The following is a 17,132-nucleotide window of genomic DNA, read 5'->3' as shown; positions in this document are numbered from 1 at the left end:
GGAGGGAGAGAATCAATGAGAGACTGAGGATATTACAGAACCTTGTATCTAATGGAACAAAACTGAGTGTTTAGCTGCAAATGCCTTCTCTCATCTGCATTTTTTTTTTGTTCTGCTAGAAATTCTCAAGGGAAAACTGTTGATAGCTAAAGAATCTAATTGTTGCCATCTGACAGGTAGACATAGGCACAATGCTTGAAGTAGCTGTTCAGTATGTAAAGTTCTTGCAGCTCCAGATTAAGGTAAGGATCACATTTGAAAAACAAGTTAATTGAAATAGTATCGGTTGGATCTAGGTCTGCATCACATTGTATAGTTTAGTGCAGTTAATCTAAAATTTATCAACCATTCCTATTAACCAATCACCAGAGGCACATATGATTAATAATAATTCTCTCTTTTGGTCAATTTTTCTAGCTTTTGAGCTCGGATGAACTGTGGATGTATGCTCCTATTGCTCACAATGAGATGAATATTGGTCTCGAATTAAAGCTCTCTTTTCAGCAGCAATGATCCTAGAAATATATGACTCAGAGATCAGTTGCTACTAACACTTGAAGGGAGTGGTGCTGGAGGTTGCTGTTAATAAATTTTTCAATTTTTATTTTCAAAATTCATTGTTATCATGTAACGGATTTATTAATCTAAATTAATTAGACACTGGGTAGTGATCCTTACAAGAATATATTAATCAGATATCTTGTTCCAAACTCTTTTGTTTTCTTTTCACAAACAATTGTTAATTTGTTTATCACCAAGCTGAAGTGTATAGAATGTACGTGGGATGAAGTCCCAAATTTACAAAAAAGAAAATGAAAAAAGATAATATTATCTTACTTGAATTAAAAATTTATTCTAGAGATTCCTAAATATATATATTCCAAAATTTCTGTCTAAAGGAATACCAAAGTGTCATCTATTGTCATGTGCCATCTTTTTTCTCTTGATACCAGTATACCACCACCCAAGTGTGATTGGATAATTCACATGCTAATCAAAACTCTGCGGGCCAAATGATCGTACCAATTAAAAATTAAAGGTCTTGCAATCTAGTCAACTTCAGGATAGTTGATCGGATATTTAGCTATCCGAAAAGGTCAATTATGCTGGCTAAATTACTGATGCTATTAACGAAAACATTATTGTTATCGACTAATGCATGCATTACCCATGCATGTGTACCTTGAGATAGGTTTCCTGTAAGGCCTAGATGCCAGTCAAAATCATAGCTCGAAAGAATGTGGGTCATTCATGCTGTCTTTCCTCTAGAAGTGATCTAGCAAATAGTTATCGCTGTACATTATTGTTCAACTGCCAATTATTCTCATGAACTAAGTTACAATTGAAGTGGATTTTGTACCCAGATATTGGAAAGGAGCCCTATCAAAAGATACAGCTATAGAAAAGGAAACACTGATCCAAATTCATAATCTAGACGACAGATTGTGCTGTTTCAATGCATCAATAACTAGTATTATCCATTTCCTCTACATGTTTATAGTTGCAGTGCTTGATTAGTAAGCTTTTGCATTTATGTTGATAGAGGAGATGTGTGTTTCATCTCATCTCCACTTGATCAATATTCTACCAGGCTTTCACCTACTTTAGTAAAAATAAAAATATAAAAACAAGGATCCAAATGTTATATGTATATAGCATCATATTGCATGATCAGCATAAGCTTTCGCATTTGTTGATACAAGAGCACCAGATTAGGTCTTGCCTTCATTTCAAATCTACCAGGCTTTCACCTTTCTTAGTTCTTGGAAAAATAAGAAAATTTTAGTGCTTGCATCATGATACCTACCTAGATTCTCAAATCCATCTTCTGTTTGGGTTTCTTATCTTCAAATACACACATAATTCATCTGTTTATCTTCCATTTCTACATCAGTTTGAGATAATAAATGCATGCTAGCCAGTGAACAACAGTAAAATGAATTGCAGGTCCAGGTATCACAGAAGACAGACCTGCACATTCACAAAATTGCATGTGAGATTCATAATATGGTCAACTTTAAGCTCCCTCTGCATGACTGTCAGGTAGACTTACAAAATCATATTAAAATTTGATGTCATTACCACTGTCAACAGACTATAAACTATGCCCAACTGGATAAAATTTGATGTCTGGTTTACTATTGGTTATATAAAATAGAGGGCACTACCCTGTCAACTATCAGAGTGGCGCAGCGGAAGCGTGGTGGGCCCATAACCCACAGGTCCCAGGATCGAAACCTGGCTCTGATATTCGGAGAGGCTTCCATGTTTTTTCTATTTTTTCCTTGTATTCCCATTTTTTTTTTTAAAGAAAAGAATGCTCACCAAAATATGGTCTGAAACTCTTTACCAGAATATTGTTTGCCATCCATGAGACAACCACCTACTTGATTTCATCAGATAAAACGTATGAAACAAGCATCCCTGCAGCATCAATTCCCCTATCACCATGTCCTCAAAGGAGAACAAATTGGCATTGCTGAAAGCCTAACAAGAGAACTAGAAGAATCAATCCAAGGTGACAAAATCGCTGCATATTGTACTTCATATATCACCTTCTGGTGAGCTTTGGTTGGAACCGTAAACACTGAAGTTTTTCATTATGTGCTACAAATGCTGCAAATATTCAAGCGCCTTCAAATTTGAGCTACAGGTTTTTATGTAAGAAAAGCTTTCTAATTTTTGATTTTCACAATCCTGCACTACAAATTACTCTGCATCTTTTGAGAACTGACAAGATGTATTGTGGCCAATGGTATATCCCTTCGTGCATTGAGCTTTCAACATCATCTCTTCCTCTTTTTTTAGAGGACTTTGAGTACTTACCATAGCTGTAATTGATGCTATCCATTTGTCTATGAACATCAGTTCCAGAAGATGAAATAGGGGTACATCTCAATTCTATAGTACCATCAAATAAATCTTTCTGAAATCGAAACGGATGATTTGCTTCCAACCATCGACGATATCCCATGTAACAAAATTTACCTCCATGTTTTAACCAAATTGAATATGTTGAATCTCCACAACAAGGACATATGACCCATCCCTTTGTACTCCAGCCAGATAAATTGACATGTGATGGAAAATCATTAATAGTCCATAACAAAGCTGCCCGTAGTTTAAATATTTGACCGTTGGAAGCATCAAATGCATCAATACCCTTCCACAACTGTTTCAATTCCTCTATTAAAGGCTGTAGGAAAATATCAATATCATTGCCTGGACCCTTATCTCCTGGAATAATCATTGATAAGATAAGTGATGATTGTTTCATGCACATCCACGGTGGCAAATTATAAGGTATTAAAATGATTGGCCAAATGCTGTAGGTAGAACTCAGGGTCCGAAATGGATTGAAGCCATCAGAAGCTAAGCCAAACCTAACACTGCGAACATCAGAGGCAAAATCAGGATGCCTATCATCAAATGCTTTCCATTGAAGACTATCTGCTGGATGTCTCAATATTCCATTCTTTGTACGTCCTTCATCATGCCATCTCATTGATGAAGTTATTTTTGATGATGTATAAATCTTTTTCAATCTAGGTATAAGAGGAAAGTAATACAATACCTTCGCCGGTTTCTTTTTACTCCGTGTTGCATCCAATTCATTCAGTACATCGTCTCGATCTTCTTTTTGTGTTATCCATCTTGAAAATCCACATACATTGCATGACTCTTGATTAGCATTTTCACCCCGATATAACATACAATCTTTCGGACAACTATGAATCTTTTCGTATATAAGATCAAATTCCTTTACTACTTTCTTGGCTTCATAATACGATGGTGGTAAACGAGTACTTTCTGAAAATGCATCCTTTAATAACTTGAGCAGCATGGTAAAATTCTTCCCAGACCATTCATTCAAATATTTTAAATGGAATAAATGTACGAGAAAAAAAATCTTAGAAAATTTCGTACAATCCGGATATAATTTTTCATCTGCATCTTTTATTAAGGTGTGATAACGAGCTGTCTCATCATTAGATGTATGTATAGGCTCCTCAACATGCATACCTTCCGTATGCGTACATCCATCAAACATCCCAACTATTTCTTGTATACTACTGGATTCTCCTAAATTTTGAACACCAAGTCCAAAAGTATCTGTGATCAAACCCCTTATATCATCATCTCTTGCAGAATTGTCTTGTAGACTAGTGGATCCAAAATGAGTCAGGGGTTGGTTATATGATGATGGCAACATAGATTCCCTATGAAAAATCCAGTCGGTATAACCTCTTAAAAAATCATTCCATACCAAATATTCTTCAACAATTTGTGGATCTAAAGAAGAACTATTTACACATTTCCGACATGGACATAAAATCTTTCCATTCAAACTACTTTTCTCCATACCAAATTTAATGAAGTCATGAACTCCATCTAAATATTTTTTACTATTTTTTGGTTTATTTATCCAACTTTTGTCCATTGTAGGATAAAAATGACTGAACTTGCAACTTATCTAAAAATAAGAAAAATTATACAATCTATATTAATGCAATGAGTAAAAAATATCAGTCATTTCATAAAATTCAAAAAAATAACAGCTATTGTAGTTCATTATATAACTTGAAGACTCAAAAATACATCTAGATATGATAAGGTTTACATAGTAAATGCTTGCTATCATCAACTAATAGGTAAAGAAGGTCCTATCCTATTCAGAAAATGTATTAATTCTATAGGTCAATTACAGTAATCAAATGATATGCAACAAGAGCCGAAAAAAATTTCGACAGTATTTTTTCTTAGTTCTCCCGTATAAGGAGAACAAAAGAAAAATATTGTCCGAAATTTTTTCCGAACCCTTAGCATACCATTTGATTATTGTAATGACCTATAGAATTACTCACATTTTCCAAACTATCCATACTGGACAATCAATTGACCAATGTACATAATTCTTTTATTCATACAAAAATAAATAAATGTACAGACACAATAGAATATGTACATTAATTAAAAGACGGGTCTATGGTTCTATGTAATATAATTTTTTTTAAAATTAATTCATAATATAAAATTAACTGTTGTGATTATTGAAAATTTTTATGGTGGCTCAGGACATTGCAACAATTAGATCATTTGATCTTTCTATCATGTCATTTGCATATGATAGGTACAAAAAGAGACCACTTTTGTCATCGTAAACAAGTTAGCAAATTCACAGATAAAAGTTTTACTTTACTGATACAGAATAGTCTAGACTTTCTTCATTTTAACAACATTGTCAAGATATTTGCTAAGAGACTTTCACCTTTGTAATTTACATTAGAATTCTACCAAAAAAAAATTTACATTAGAATGAGTATTGACAAATAAAATGAAGGAGAAATGGATCCTGATCATTGCATTGTAGTATGATTTTGGATTTCAAATAAACAAAGAAAATCTTTTATTAGATACTATATGTACCCTTGTTATTTGATTTGCATAATTTTTATTACTATTTTACTTTTATATGTACATATATGTACATATGTAGTTAAATAAACAACTCTAATGAAAACAAGCACCAATATGTTGTTAACAAGGGGAAGGAGCGTGGCAGGAGTATCCTTTTTGCGCTTTTGATAGCCATGTTCGTTGGCTAATTTGATGCCAAATTGGTAGGACAAGCATGATATATACGGTCTTGACCGGTAAAGAGACGATGAGCAGTTTCTGAGAATGGCATCTTAAGGCCTATCCCGCCAATTATGATGACCATCCAATTCTCCTTAATCTAGTATTCTTGGAGAGGCCTAGTTGTCGGTTAGCCTCCATTTCTCGTCAAATAGCAACAAGTTTGGATGGCTTAAATCTCCCCATATGGGTGTCTATCCGGTCAGGAGCATATATTTTTTTTTTTTTTTGTTTTTTTTGATGAAATATGAAGGAAGTGAGGAACTTCCTCGGAGCTTTATTAGACTGCAAGATGTTTACAGAGCAAGTTAGAAAGAGAGAGGTGGGAATCACGGTCTACAATGCCATACTGCAGAGCATTAATTGTGTGGCTCTTAATGCTCGGCATCATTAGAAGATCGATGGCTATCAAATATCACGGTCTACAAATATATACCTTGCAATATACGGTACATATTGTTTGATGTTATTCATTTTTTGACATCATCCATCGATGATTGCACAACACCTTGTTGTACAACGATTCATGCTCTATGACAACACCCGGAGGAATCGCCGTTCCTCGTTCCTCTTGGACCATACAAATACGTGGCAGGACAACTTTCTCCAAAGCTATGATTAGTTCCACTTCTTTTATGAACCATTTTAGGATAAGATTCTTGAAAATGTCCCACTTCCAGATGAGACCAAAGATAACACAAGTTAGGTAAGCCCTCAAAAGAGAACCGTTGCCATCATCACCTTGCTTCTATAGTGACCCTTATTTTCTACAGGCTTAGTGACATTGACAGTTACCCAAAACACGTGTCCTCTGGCATCTCCACCATCGATATTCCCTGCAAGCCATATCCCAAGTTGGAAAAGGGGGGGAGTGAGAACCTAAATCCCATGCCTAGTTCACTGTTAAAATAAGAGGATATTATCCTAATTAACCTTAACTAGGGTTCGATCAATAAAGATTAGTAGAACTAATTGAACAGACAAAAAATTTTGTCAAGATTTTTATATACATTTGAAACAAATAATAACTTGTTTTGGTGAAACATAATTTTTATATAGATTCTTAAGGACTACTTTACCAAAAATATTTTTCTAACGACTTCCTGATGCTATGAGATGGGAACTCTCCAACCAAGAAGCACTCTTTTCTCTTAAAAAAACAAAAAGTCTAATTGACCACCTGTTTCAAAAAAAAAAAAAAAAAAAAAATATATATATATATATATATATATATATATATATATATATGTACATAATATATGTACCTGTGAATCACGATCGAGACTCTGGGGACTGCGCTTGCAGTCGGTGCTCGACGGTGATCCCAGCGGGTGGCGGGCAGGCAAGACTTAGACACTGTCAGGGCTAGGGGGCTACGGTCGCAGTCGGCGCTTGATGGAAATTCGACACAGGGATTATGGTGGCCCCCTGGATTGCGATCCAAGCGCTGGCAAGGGATACCGATCATCGTGATCCGAGCGGTGGCAGACGTGCGAGGGATGGAGCATGGGAGGATCGGTGGTGGAGAATCGACGGAGATAGGGGTCGGCGGAGATGGAGGAATGAGTGGGAGGGGGCGGTGGCAGATAGATTAGGGTACGGAAGAATGGGGGTATTAATCGAATCTAACGACGTTTTTTAGCATCGTTAAATAATGACGTGAACAAGCGTCGGTATTTTCTTTATTTAACGACGTTTTTGCTAAAAATGTCGGTATTGAAAATGCTGAAATTTTACGATGCTTTTAAGCGTCGTTGTCTCAACGATGCTTTTTAAAAGCGTCGGCAGGTCAGCGCAACCTGCCGACGCTTTCAAAAAACATCGGTAAAAAATGATCACTAACTCTCCTTTTTAATGTAGTGTACCTAGACTTTCAAATCCATCTTTTATTTTGATTTCTTATCTTTAAATACACACATAATTCATCTGTTTATCTTCCATTTCTACGTCAGTTTGAGACAATATATGCATGCTAGCCAGTGAACAACAGTAAAATGAATAGCAGGTCCAGGTATCACAGAAAATAGACCTGCACATTCACAAAATTGCATGTGAGATTCATAATATGGTCAACTTTAAGCTCCCCCTGCATGACTGTCAGGTAGACTAAAAAAATCATATTAAAATTTGATGTCATTACCACTGTCAACAGACTATAAACTTTGTGTAACTGCATAAAATTTGATTTCTGGTTTACTATTGGTTATATATAATAGAGGGCACCATCCTTCCAACCATCAGAGTGGCGCAGCGGAAGCGTGGTGGGCCCATAACCCACAGGTCCCAGGATCGAAACCTGGCTCTGATATTCGGAGAGGCTTCCATGTTTTTTTTTTTTCAAAGAATACTCCAGTGGCATCGATGCTCCCTATCACCATGTCCTCAAAGGAGAACAAATTGGCATTGCAGAAAGCCTAACAAGAGAACTAGAAGAATCAATCCAAGGTGACAAAATCGCTGCATATTGTACTCCATATACCACCTTCTGGTGAGCTTTGGTTGGAACCGTAAACACTGAAGTTTTTCATTATGTGCTACAAATGCTGCAAATATTCAAGCGCCTTCAAATTTGAGCTACAGGTTTTTATGTAAGAAAAGCTTTCTAATTTTTGATTTTCACAATCCTGCACTACAAATGTTATAGCCCAAACATGTTTCAGCCCACAAAGCCCAAAACGAAAAAAAAAAAAAAATGGAAACAGGGGAATTCAAAATCGGGAAGAAGACTCCCGATGGGAGTCTCCTTCTCCGACGAAATCCGGACGGAATCAGGACTCCTAGGACCCCTCGGAGTCCTAGGGTCCTCTATAAGTAGACCCCTCCCCCTTGAGACCGAAGAACGGCCTCCTCCCTCTCTCTTTCTCTCCGATTTTCCCGAAGAAGAGCCGCGGGCGCAGTTGGTTCCTCGCCGTGTTTTCTCTCCGACGAGGTCCCAGGAGGTCGTGGTAAGTCCTTCACTTTTTCCTCCCTTCCTTCCTCTTTCCCCCGTGCGTTTGTGCGCGGTGGCCGACGACGAGCGTCGCCGATTTTTGGTCGGGAACAGACTTTGTTTTTTGGCTTATTTTCCTTGAAAATCTCCGGCGCCGGCGATCGGAATTGACCGCCGGCCCTGTTTCCTCCGTGACCGGGGGAGATGGCCCGTCGGCCGCCGGCATCCGCCGTGGCAGCCACGGCCCGAACGGCCGATTGAGGCTTGAGGACAAGAGTCCTCTGTTTCGGCGCGGGAAGAAGAAGAAGAAAAAGAAGAAAAGAAGAAAAAGAAGAAAAAGAAAAGAAAAAGAAGGAAAAAAAAAAAAGAAAAAAAGAAAAAGAAAAGAAAAGAAAAGAAAAGAAAAAAAAAAAGGGCTTGAGAGAGAGAAACTCTCTTTGCTCTCTCTCTCTCTCTTTCTCTCTCTAGATCATAGGATTTATGAAATTAATTTATTATTAAAAAAAAATTAGCAATAAAAATAAAAATAAAATTAGGGTGTCCATGGGTTAATTCAAAAATCGGGATGCTGTCGACGAATTGATCCTAGTGGAGACATTAGATTTTAATAATTTAGTTATTTTTAATTTGATGAAAATTTGATTCAAAATATGATATTTGACGTATCAGGTTCTGAGAAGGATTTTCGAGATCCCTAGAATTTTTAGTTTGGACTTTCTTTTGAGGTAAGTAGTGTTTACTTTTACTGAATTTATCTGGTATATTATGAATTAAATAAATTTATGCATGCTTGTGATTGAAATTATTTATTGAAATAATTGTTGGAAATTATTTATGATTAAAGTTAATTGTAGAAAATTATTTATGATTGAAGTTATTTATTGAGCAATTATTATGATGATATATGATCTCAAAGAATGTTATAATTGATTTGACTCGAATATCAATTAATTTTATTATTCTTGAAAATAATATATGAATTGGAAGACAATATGAAATTGACAACCTGACTGTGTTGAGGACCCCGCCAATGGGAGCATATACGTTGGCAATTGACTGTCCTGAGGATTTATGTCGCCAGTGAGACCAGCGATATGTCGCCAGATAGACCAGCAACAAAACCGCCAGTTAGACCAGTGGTTCCAAAGGACTTGGCTGCCAGATGATTCGCAGCCCACCGCAAGTAGATACGCGGTATTATGATCCTGCCACAGGGATAATGTGGTCATAGTCATGGTTGGTAAGAAGAATTTAAGAAATTGATGAATTTAAGAAGAAAAGCATAATTGGAAATTATGATGAATTGACTTTTATATGATTGACAGTATGATTATGATTTCATGAAATTACATATTGATTTGTGATGCATAGTATTATTTGCCTGATTATTCAGTTAAAGGTATACACTGCTTACTGGGCTATTTAGCTCATGATAAGTTTTATGTTTTTCTTACAGATCCAGAAAATTAGCATGATGCAGGATTTCGATTGGGAGAGCGGTTAGAGATGGAGTTAACTCATTGATTTAGGATTTTCTCAGAATTGATTCAAGACCTTTAGTTTTGTTTAGTATTGAATTGTCAGACAGTTACTTTCTTTTGAACACTTAGTTTTGATTTGTTATTTGAACCAAGGTTTGATTATTGAATAAAGAAAAAAATTTATTTAACTATTTGTGAAGATATCATGAATGAGATGCCTTGCATGCTTATGGGAAAAGTATTCTATAAGTATGCGGCGGTTGCCATGACCCTCGATTCACAATCTCGGGTCGGGGGCGTGACAATTAATATGGTATCAGAGCATAAGTAGATAGATAGAGACATGTAGAATAAAGTGAGTGATGGGTAGACATTAGGAAATTGAAGGGTTAAGTTATGATAATTATGATTTGACTTGTCACAAGTTATAACCTTATTAAGGATAAGTTATTATCTCAAATCTAACATAGGTCAATATGCCTCCACGACGAGCGAGGAATACTCAAGGAACGGTAGGAGGGACATCAAATCCACTTGGCGATAATACTCCCCAATTAAACAGCGGTACAACTCAGCAGGAGGGAATCCATGATCCTACCAGAAATACTCCGACAGCACAGGAGCCGAACATGACTCAACTAATGCAAACTCTGATCGGAGTAGTTCAAACACAACAACAGTTACTTCAACAACAACATGCACAGCCACATCAGCATTTTCCACCGGCATCTGGACATGGAGAACATCCGATGCAGAGAAACAATATCGTCGAATTTAAGAAGCTAGCTCCTCCAGCCTTCAAAGGGACCATCGAGCCACAAGAAGCAGATAACTGGATTATGGAAATGGAAAAGGCCTTCGCCGTGCAAGAATGCCAAGATGAAGAGAAGATCCGCTATACAGCATACCTGTTACAAGGCGAGGCATACAACTGGTGGCGTATACTGGAACAAAAATATGAGCACGATGGGATACCACTCACTTGGGAGAGATTTCGAGATGAATTCTTTGACAAGTATTTCCCCCGAAGTGTCAGAATACAGAAAGAACAGGAGTTCATTCACCTGAGACAGGGAAACAGATCCGTTGCAGAATATGAAGCCAAATTCACGGAGTTAGCCAAATTTGTTCCGAGACTAGTTGAGATTGAGCAAGACAGAGTACACAAATTTGAAATGGGACTGAAGACGAAAATCAGGAGGCAGGTTGTACCCTATGAGCTAAATACCTATGCCTTAGTTGTGAACAAAGCTCTACTAATTGAGAGAGAAGCTAATGAAGCTCATGCGGAGCGTGAACGGAATCAGAAGAAGAGAAATAGATTTAGTGGAACTCAAGGACGAAATCAGAATAATAAGGTTCCAGCAAAGAAGCCAGCAACTGCTAAGAATCGTGAGAATAAGGCAGCTAGATGTTCGAGATGCGGCCGAAGAGAGCATGAGACTTCTAATTGCCCATGGAATACTGGTTCGTGTTTTAGATGTGGCCAGAAAGGACACAAGATTGCAGATTGCCCGCAGATGGACGAAAATAGATCAACACAGGCAAAGGACGGAGGTCAAAGGCCGAAAACTCAAGGAAGAATCTATGCTCTCACACAACAAGATGCTCAGGCCTCCAATGCTGTGGTGACAGGTACCATTCCTGTATCTGGTATTCATGCTTCAGTTTTGTTTGATTCTGGTGCTACACACTCCTTTATATCCACTACTTTTATTAGACAACATGATATAGGTTGTGAACCCATGAAAACCAAATTATATGTTGAGACACCAGTTGGTGGTATTTTGAGTACCGAAAGTGTGTGCAAGTCCTGTAGTATTAAGATAGGAGAAAGAGAATTACCAGCAGATTTGGTGATCCTGGATATGCATGATTTCGATGTCATTCTAGGAATGGATTGGCTGGCTACCTATCATGCCTCTGTGGATTGTCATGGAAAGAGAGTGAACTTTCACATACCGAAAGAATTAACTTTTAGTTTTGATGGAAGTACAGGAACCACCCCTCCATGTATTATTTCACCTGAACAAGCTAGACAGATGATAAGAAAGGGATGTAGAGGTTACCTAGTATCAATAAAGAATAAAGAACATGATGAATTGAAGTTACAGGATATTCCTATCGTAAATGAATTTTCGGATGTATTCATTGATGATTTAGTCGGACTACCCCCAGATAGAGAGATTGAATTTACTATTGAGTTGGCACCTAATACCAATCCGATCTCCAAAGCTCCTTACAGAATGGCCCCTATGGAATTAAAGGAGTTAAAAGATCAATTACAGGATTTATTGGATAAAGGTTTTATAAGGCCTAGTGTATCTCCTTGGGGAGCTCCAGTCTTATTTGTGAAGAAGAAAGATGGTAGTATGAGACTCTGTATCGACTATAGAGAATTGAATAAAAATACTATCAGAAATAAGTATCCTCTACCCCGAATTGATGATTTGTTTGATCAGCTGCAAGGTGCTCAAGTATTTTCTAAAATTGATCTTCGTTCAGGGTATCATCAGTTAAAAATTAAAACAGAGGACGTACCAAAGACGGCATTTAGAACTCGTTATGGACATTATGAATTTTTAGTGATGCCTTTTGGGTTAACCAATGCTCCAGCAGCCTTTATGGATTTAATGAACAGAATATTCAGATCTTATCTTGATAAATTTGTTGTCGTATTTATTGACGATATCCTGATATATTCAAGAAGTAAATTGGAGCATGAAGAACATTTACGGTGTGTACTTCAAATATTGAGGAAAGAAAAACTTTATGCCAAATTTAAGAAGTGTGAATTTTGGTTGGACAAAATAGCCTTTTTAGGACACATCGTATCTAAGGATGGAATTTCTGTGGATCCAGCAAAAGTGGAAGCTGTGATGCAGTGGAACAGACCTACAAATATTTCTGAGATTCGAAGTTTTCTGGGAATGGCAGGGTATTATAGACGATTTGTAGAAGGATTTTTCCGCATAGCTGCACCTTTGACTCGTCTTACTCAAAAAGGAGTTAAATTCGAGTGGTCTGAAGTTTGTGAACAGAGTTTTCAAGAATTAAAACAACGATTAGTGTCAGCCCCTATCCTTACTATACCAACAGGAGATGAAGGTTTCACAATTTATAGTGATGCATCTAAAAAGGGACTCGGATGTGTATTGATGCAACATGGTAAGGTAGTAGCCTATGCCTCAAGACAACTGAAATCATATGAACAAAATTATCCGACACATGATTTGGAATTAGCTGCAGTAATTTTTGCCCTAAAAATTTGGAGACATCACTTATACGGTGTGCAGTGCGAAGTGTTTACTGATCATAAGAGTTTAAAGTATATTTTTACACAGAAAGAATTAAATATGAGACAGAGAAGGTGGTTAGAACTATTAAAAGATTATGATTTAACAATCCATTATCATCCGGGAAAAGCTAATATTGTTGCTGATGCCCTTAGTAGGAAATCTGTGGGAAATTTGGCGGTTTTAATCACACACCAAAGTCAATTGTTAAAGGATATAAGAAAACTGGAATTAGACATCCGAATATATGACTCAACAGTGCGGTTAGCCAACTTGAGGGTTCAGCCAACACTCATAGAAAGAATTACAGTTGCCCAGAATAATGATCCACAACTAATGAAAATAAGAGATTCAGTGGAAGCTGGTGTTCAATCTGAATTCAAGATACATGAAGACGGTTCGTTAAGGTTCGACAACAGGATTTGCGTACCCAATGATTCAGCACTCAAGCATGAAATACTTCAGGAAGCACATCAGACCGGTTATACAATTCATCCGGGAGGTACCAAGATGTATAGAGACTTAAAAGAAATATACTGGTGGAATAATATGAAGAGAGAGATCGCTCAATTCGTGGCTCAATGTTTGGTGTGTCAACAAGTTAAAGCTGAACATCAGAGACCTGCGGGACTACTTCAACCTCTCGATATTCCAGTTTGGAAGTGGGAACATATCACTATGGATTTTGTAACTGGACTACCAAAGACTCCCAGCAAAAATGATGCAGCCTGGGTGATTGTGGACCGATTGACAAAGTCTGCACACTTTCTTCCAATTAGAGTTGGATTTACCTTGGAACGACTAGCAAAGTTATATATGAAAGAAATTGTAAGATTACATGGAATTTCAGTGACCATCGTATCGGATAGAGACACCAGATTTGTATCACAGTTTTGGAAGAGCTTACACAAGGCATTAGGAACAAAATTGAACTTCAGTACAGCTTTTCATCCACAGACTGATGGTCAGTCAGAGAGAACTATTCAGATCTTAGAAGATATGTTGAGAACCTGTATTTTGGATATGAAAAGTTCATGGGATGAGCATCTACCTTTGATTGAGTTCGCTTACAATAACAGTTATCAGGCTAGCATTGGTATGGCACCTTACGAAGCTTTATATGGTAGAAGATGTCGATCCCCGATTCACTGGGATGATGTCGGTGAGCGAAGAATTTTGGGTCCTGAACTTGTTCAACAAGCAGTCGAGAAGATTCAATTAATTAAAGAACGACTTCGGGCAACACAAAGCAGACAGAAAAGTTATGCAGATAACAGGAGACGGAAATTAGAATTTCAAGTCGTGACCATGTGTTTCTCAAAGCATCTCCTTCAAAAGGAATCTCAAGATTTGGCATTCGTGGCAAATTGAATCCCAGATATGTGGTCCGTTTGAGATTTTGGAAAGAATTGGTGAGGTGGCTTATCGACTTGCCTTACCCCCTTCACTTGCAGGAGTACATAATGTTTTTCATGTTTCTATGTTAAAGAAATATTTACCAGATCCAAGTCACATCGTGGAACTTGAACCAGTACAAGCCAGGAAGGATCTAACATATGAAGAATACCCGATACGGATCGTAGACTGTAAAGAACAGGTGCTGAGACGTCGCAACATTCCTTATGTCAAGGTACAGTGGAGTCGACATTCAGAAAGAGAAGCTACTTGGGAGCTAGAGGAAGAAATGAAGCAAAAATATCCCCAGCTCTTCGAGACTACAGGTATGAAAAATTTCGAGGACGAAATTTCTTTTAGGGGTGAAGAATGTTATAGCCCAAACCCGTTTCAGCCCACAAAGCCCAAAACGAAAAAAAAAAAAATGGAAACAGGGGAATTCAAAATCGGGAAGAAGACTCCCGATGGGAGTCTCCTTCTCCGACGAAATCCGGACGGAATCAGGACTCCTAGGACCCCTCGGAGTCCTAGGGTCCTCTATAAGTAGACCCCTCCCCCTTGAGACCGAAGAACGGCCTCCTCTCTCTCTCTTTCTCTCCGATTTTTCCGAAGAAGAGCCGCGGGCGCAGTTGGTTCCTCGCCGTGTTTTCTCTCCGACGAGGTCCCAGGAGGTCGTGGTAAGTCCTTCACTTTTTCCTCCCTTCCTTCCTCTTTCCCCCGTGCGTTTGTGCGCGGTGGCCGGCGACGAGCGTCGCCAATTTTTGGTCGGGAACAGACTCTGTTTTTTGGCTTATTTTCCTTGAAAATCTCCGGCGCCGGCGATCGGAATTGACCGCCGGCCCTGTTTCCTCCGTGACCGGGGGAGATGGCCCGTCGGCCGCCGGCCTCCGTCGTGGCAGCCACGGCCCGAACGGCCGATTGAGGCTTGAGGACAAGAGTCCTCTGTTTCGATGCGGGAAGAAGAAGAAGAAAAAGAAGAAAAGAAGAAAAAGAAGAAAAAGAAAAGAAAAAGAAGGAAAAAAAAAAGAAAAAAAGAAAAAGAAAAGAAAAGAAAAGAAAAGAAAAAAAAAAAGGGGCTGAGAGAGAGAAACTCTCTTTGCTCTCTCTCTCTCTCTTTCTCTCTCTAGATCATAGGATTTATGGAATTAATTTATTATTAAAAAAAAAATTAGCAATAAAAATAAAAATAAAATTAGGGTGTCCATGGGTTAATTCGAAAATCGGGATGCTGTCGACGAATTGATCCTAGTGGAGACATTAGATTTTAATAATTTAGTTATTTTTAATTTGATGAAATTTGATTCAAAATATGATATTTGACGTATCAGGTTCTGAGAAGGATTTTCGAGATCCCTAGAATTTTTAGTTTGGACTTTCTTTTGAGGTAAGTAGTGTTTACTTTTACTGAATTTATCTGGTATATTATGAATTAAATAAATTTATGCATGCTTGTGATTGAAATTATTTATTGAAATAATTGTTGGAAATTATTTATGATTAAAGTTAATTGTAGAAAATTATTTATGATTGAAGTTATTTATTGAGCAATTATTATGATGATATATGATCTCAAAGAATGTTATAATTGATTTGACTCGAATATCAATTAATTTTATTATTCTTGAAAATAATATATGAATTGGAAGACAATATGAAATTGACAACCTGACTGTGTTGAGGACCCCGTCAATGGGGGCATATACGTTGGCAATTGACTGTCCTGAGGATTTATGTCGCCAGTGAGACCAGCGACATGTCGCCAGATAGACCAGCGACAAAACCGCCAGTTAGACCAGCGGTTCCAAAGGACTTGGCTGCCAGATGATTCGCAGCCCACCGCAAGCAGATACGCGGTATTATGACCCTGCCACAGGGATAATGTGGTCATAGTCATGGTTGGTAAGAAGAATTTAAGAAATTGATGAATTTAAGAAGAAAAGCATAATTGGAAATTATGATGAATTGACTTTTATATGATTGACAGTATGATTATGATTTCATGAAATTACATATTGATTTATGATGCATAGTATTATTTGCCTGATTATTCAGTTAAAGGTATACACTGCTTACTGGGCTATTTAGCTCATGATAAGTTTTATGTTTTTCTTACAGATCCAGAAAATTAGCATGATGCGGGATTTCGGTTGGAAGAGCGGTTAGAGATGGAGTTAACTCATTGATTTAGGATTTTCTCAGAATTGATTCAAGACCTTTAGTTTTGTTTAGTATTGAATTGTCAGACAGTTACTTTCTTTGAACACTTAGTTTTGATTTGTTATTTGAACCAAGATTTGATTATTGAATAAAGAAAAAATTTATTTAACTATTATGAAGATATCATGAATGAGATGCCTTGCATGCTTATGGGAAAAAGTATTTCTATAGTATGCG

At 37.4% G+C, this 17,132-nt stretch overlaps 2 non-coding genes across 2 annotated transcripts; both read left to right on the top strand.

Annotated features, from left to right (window-relative positions):
• Window positions 1-2,178: 2,178 nt before the first annotated feature.
• Window positions 2,179-2,250, top strand: TRNAM-CAU (transfer RNA methionine (anticodon CAU)). The gene has a single exon. It is a non-coding gene; the product is annotated as a tRNA-Met (tRNA).
• Window positions 2,251-7,873: 5,623 nt separating this feature from the next.
• TRNAM-CAU (transfer RNA methionine (anticodon CAU)) lies at window positions 7,874-7,945 on the top strand. Its single transcript has one exon. It is a non-coding gene; the product is annotated as a tRNA-Met (tRNA).
• The last annotated feature ends 9,187 nt before the right edge of the window (window positions 7,946-17,132 follow it).

The sequence above is a fragment of the Elaeis guineensis genome, chromosome 6, assembly GCF_000442705.2.
Source record: "Elaeis guineensis isolate ETL-2024a chromosome 6, EG11, whole genome shotgun sequence".
In the NCBI taxonomy this organism is placed as follows: Eukaryota; Viridiplantae; Streptophyta; class Magnoliopsida; order Arecales; family Arecaceae; genus Elaeis; species Elaeis guineensis.
Note: the sequence above shows the minus strand (reverse complement) of the source record. Positions and strands in the feature narration are given on the sequence as shown.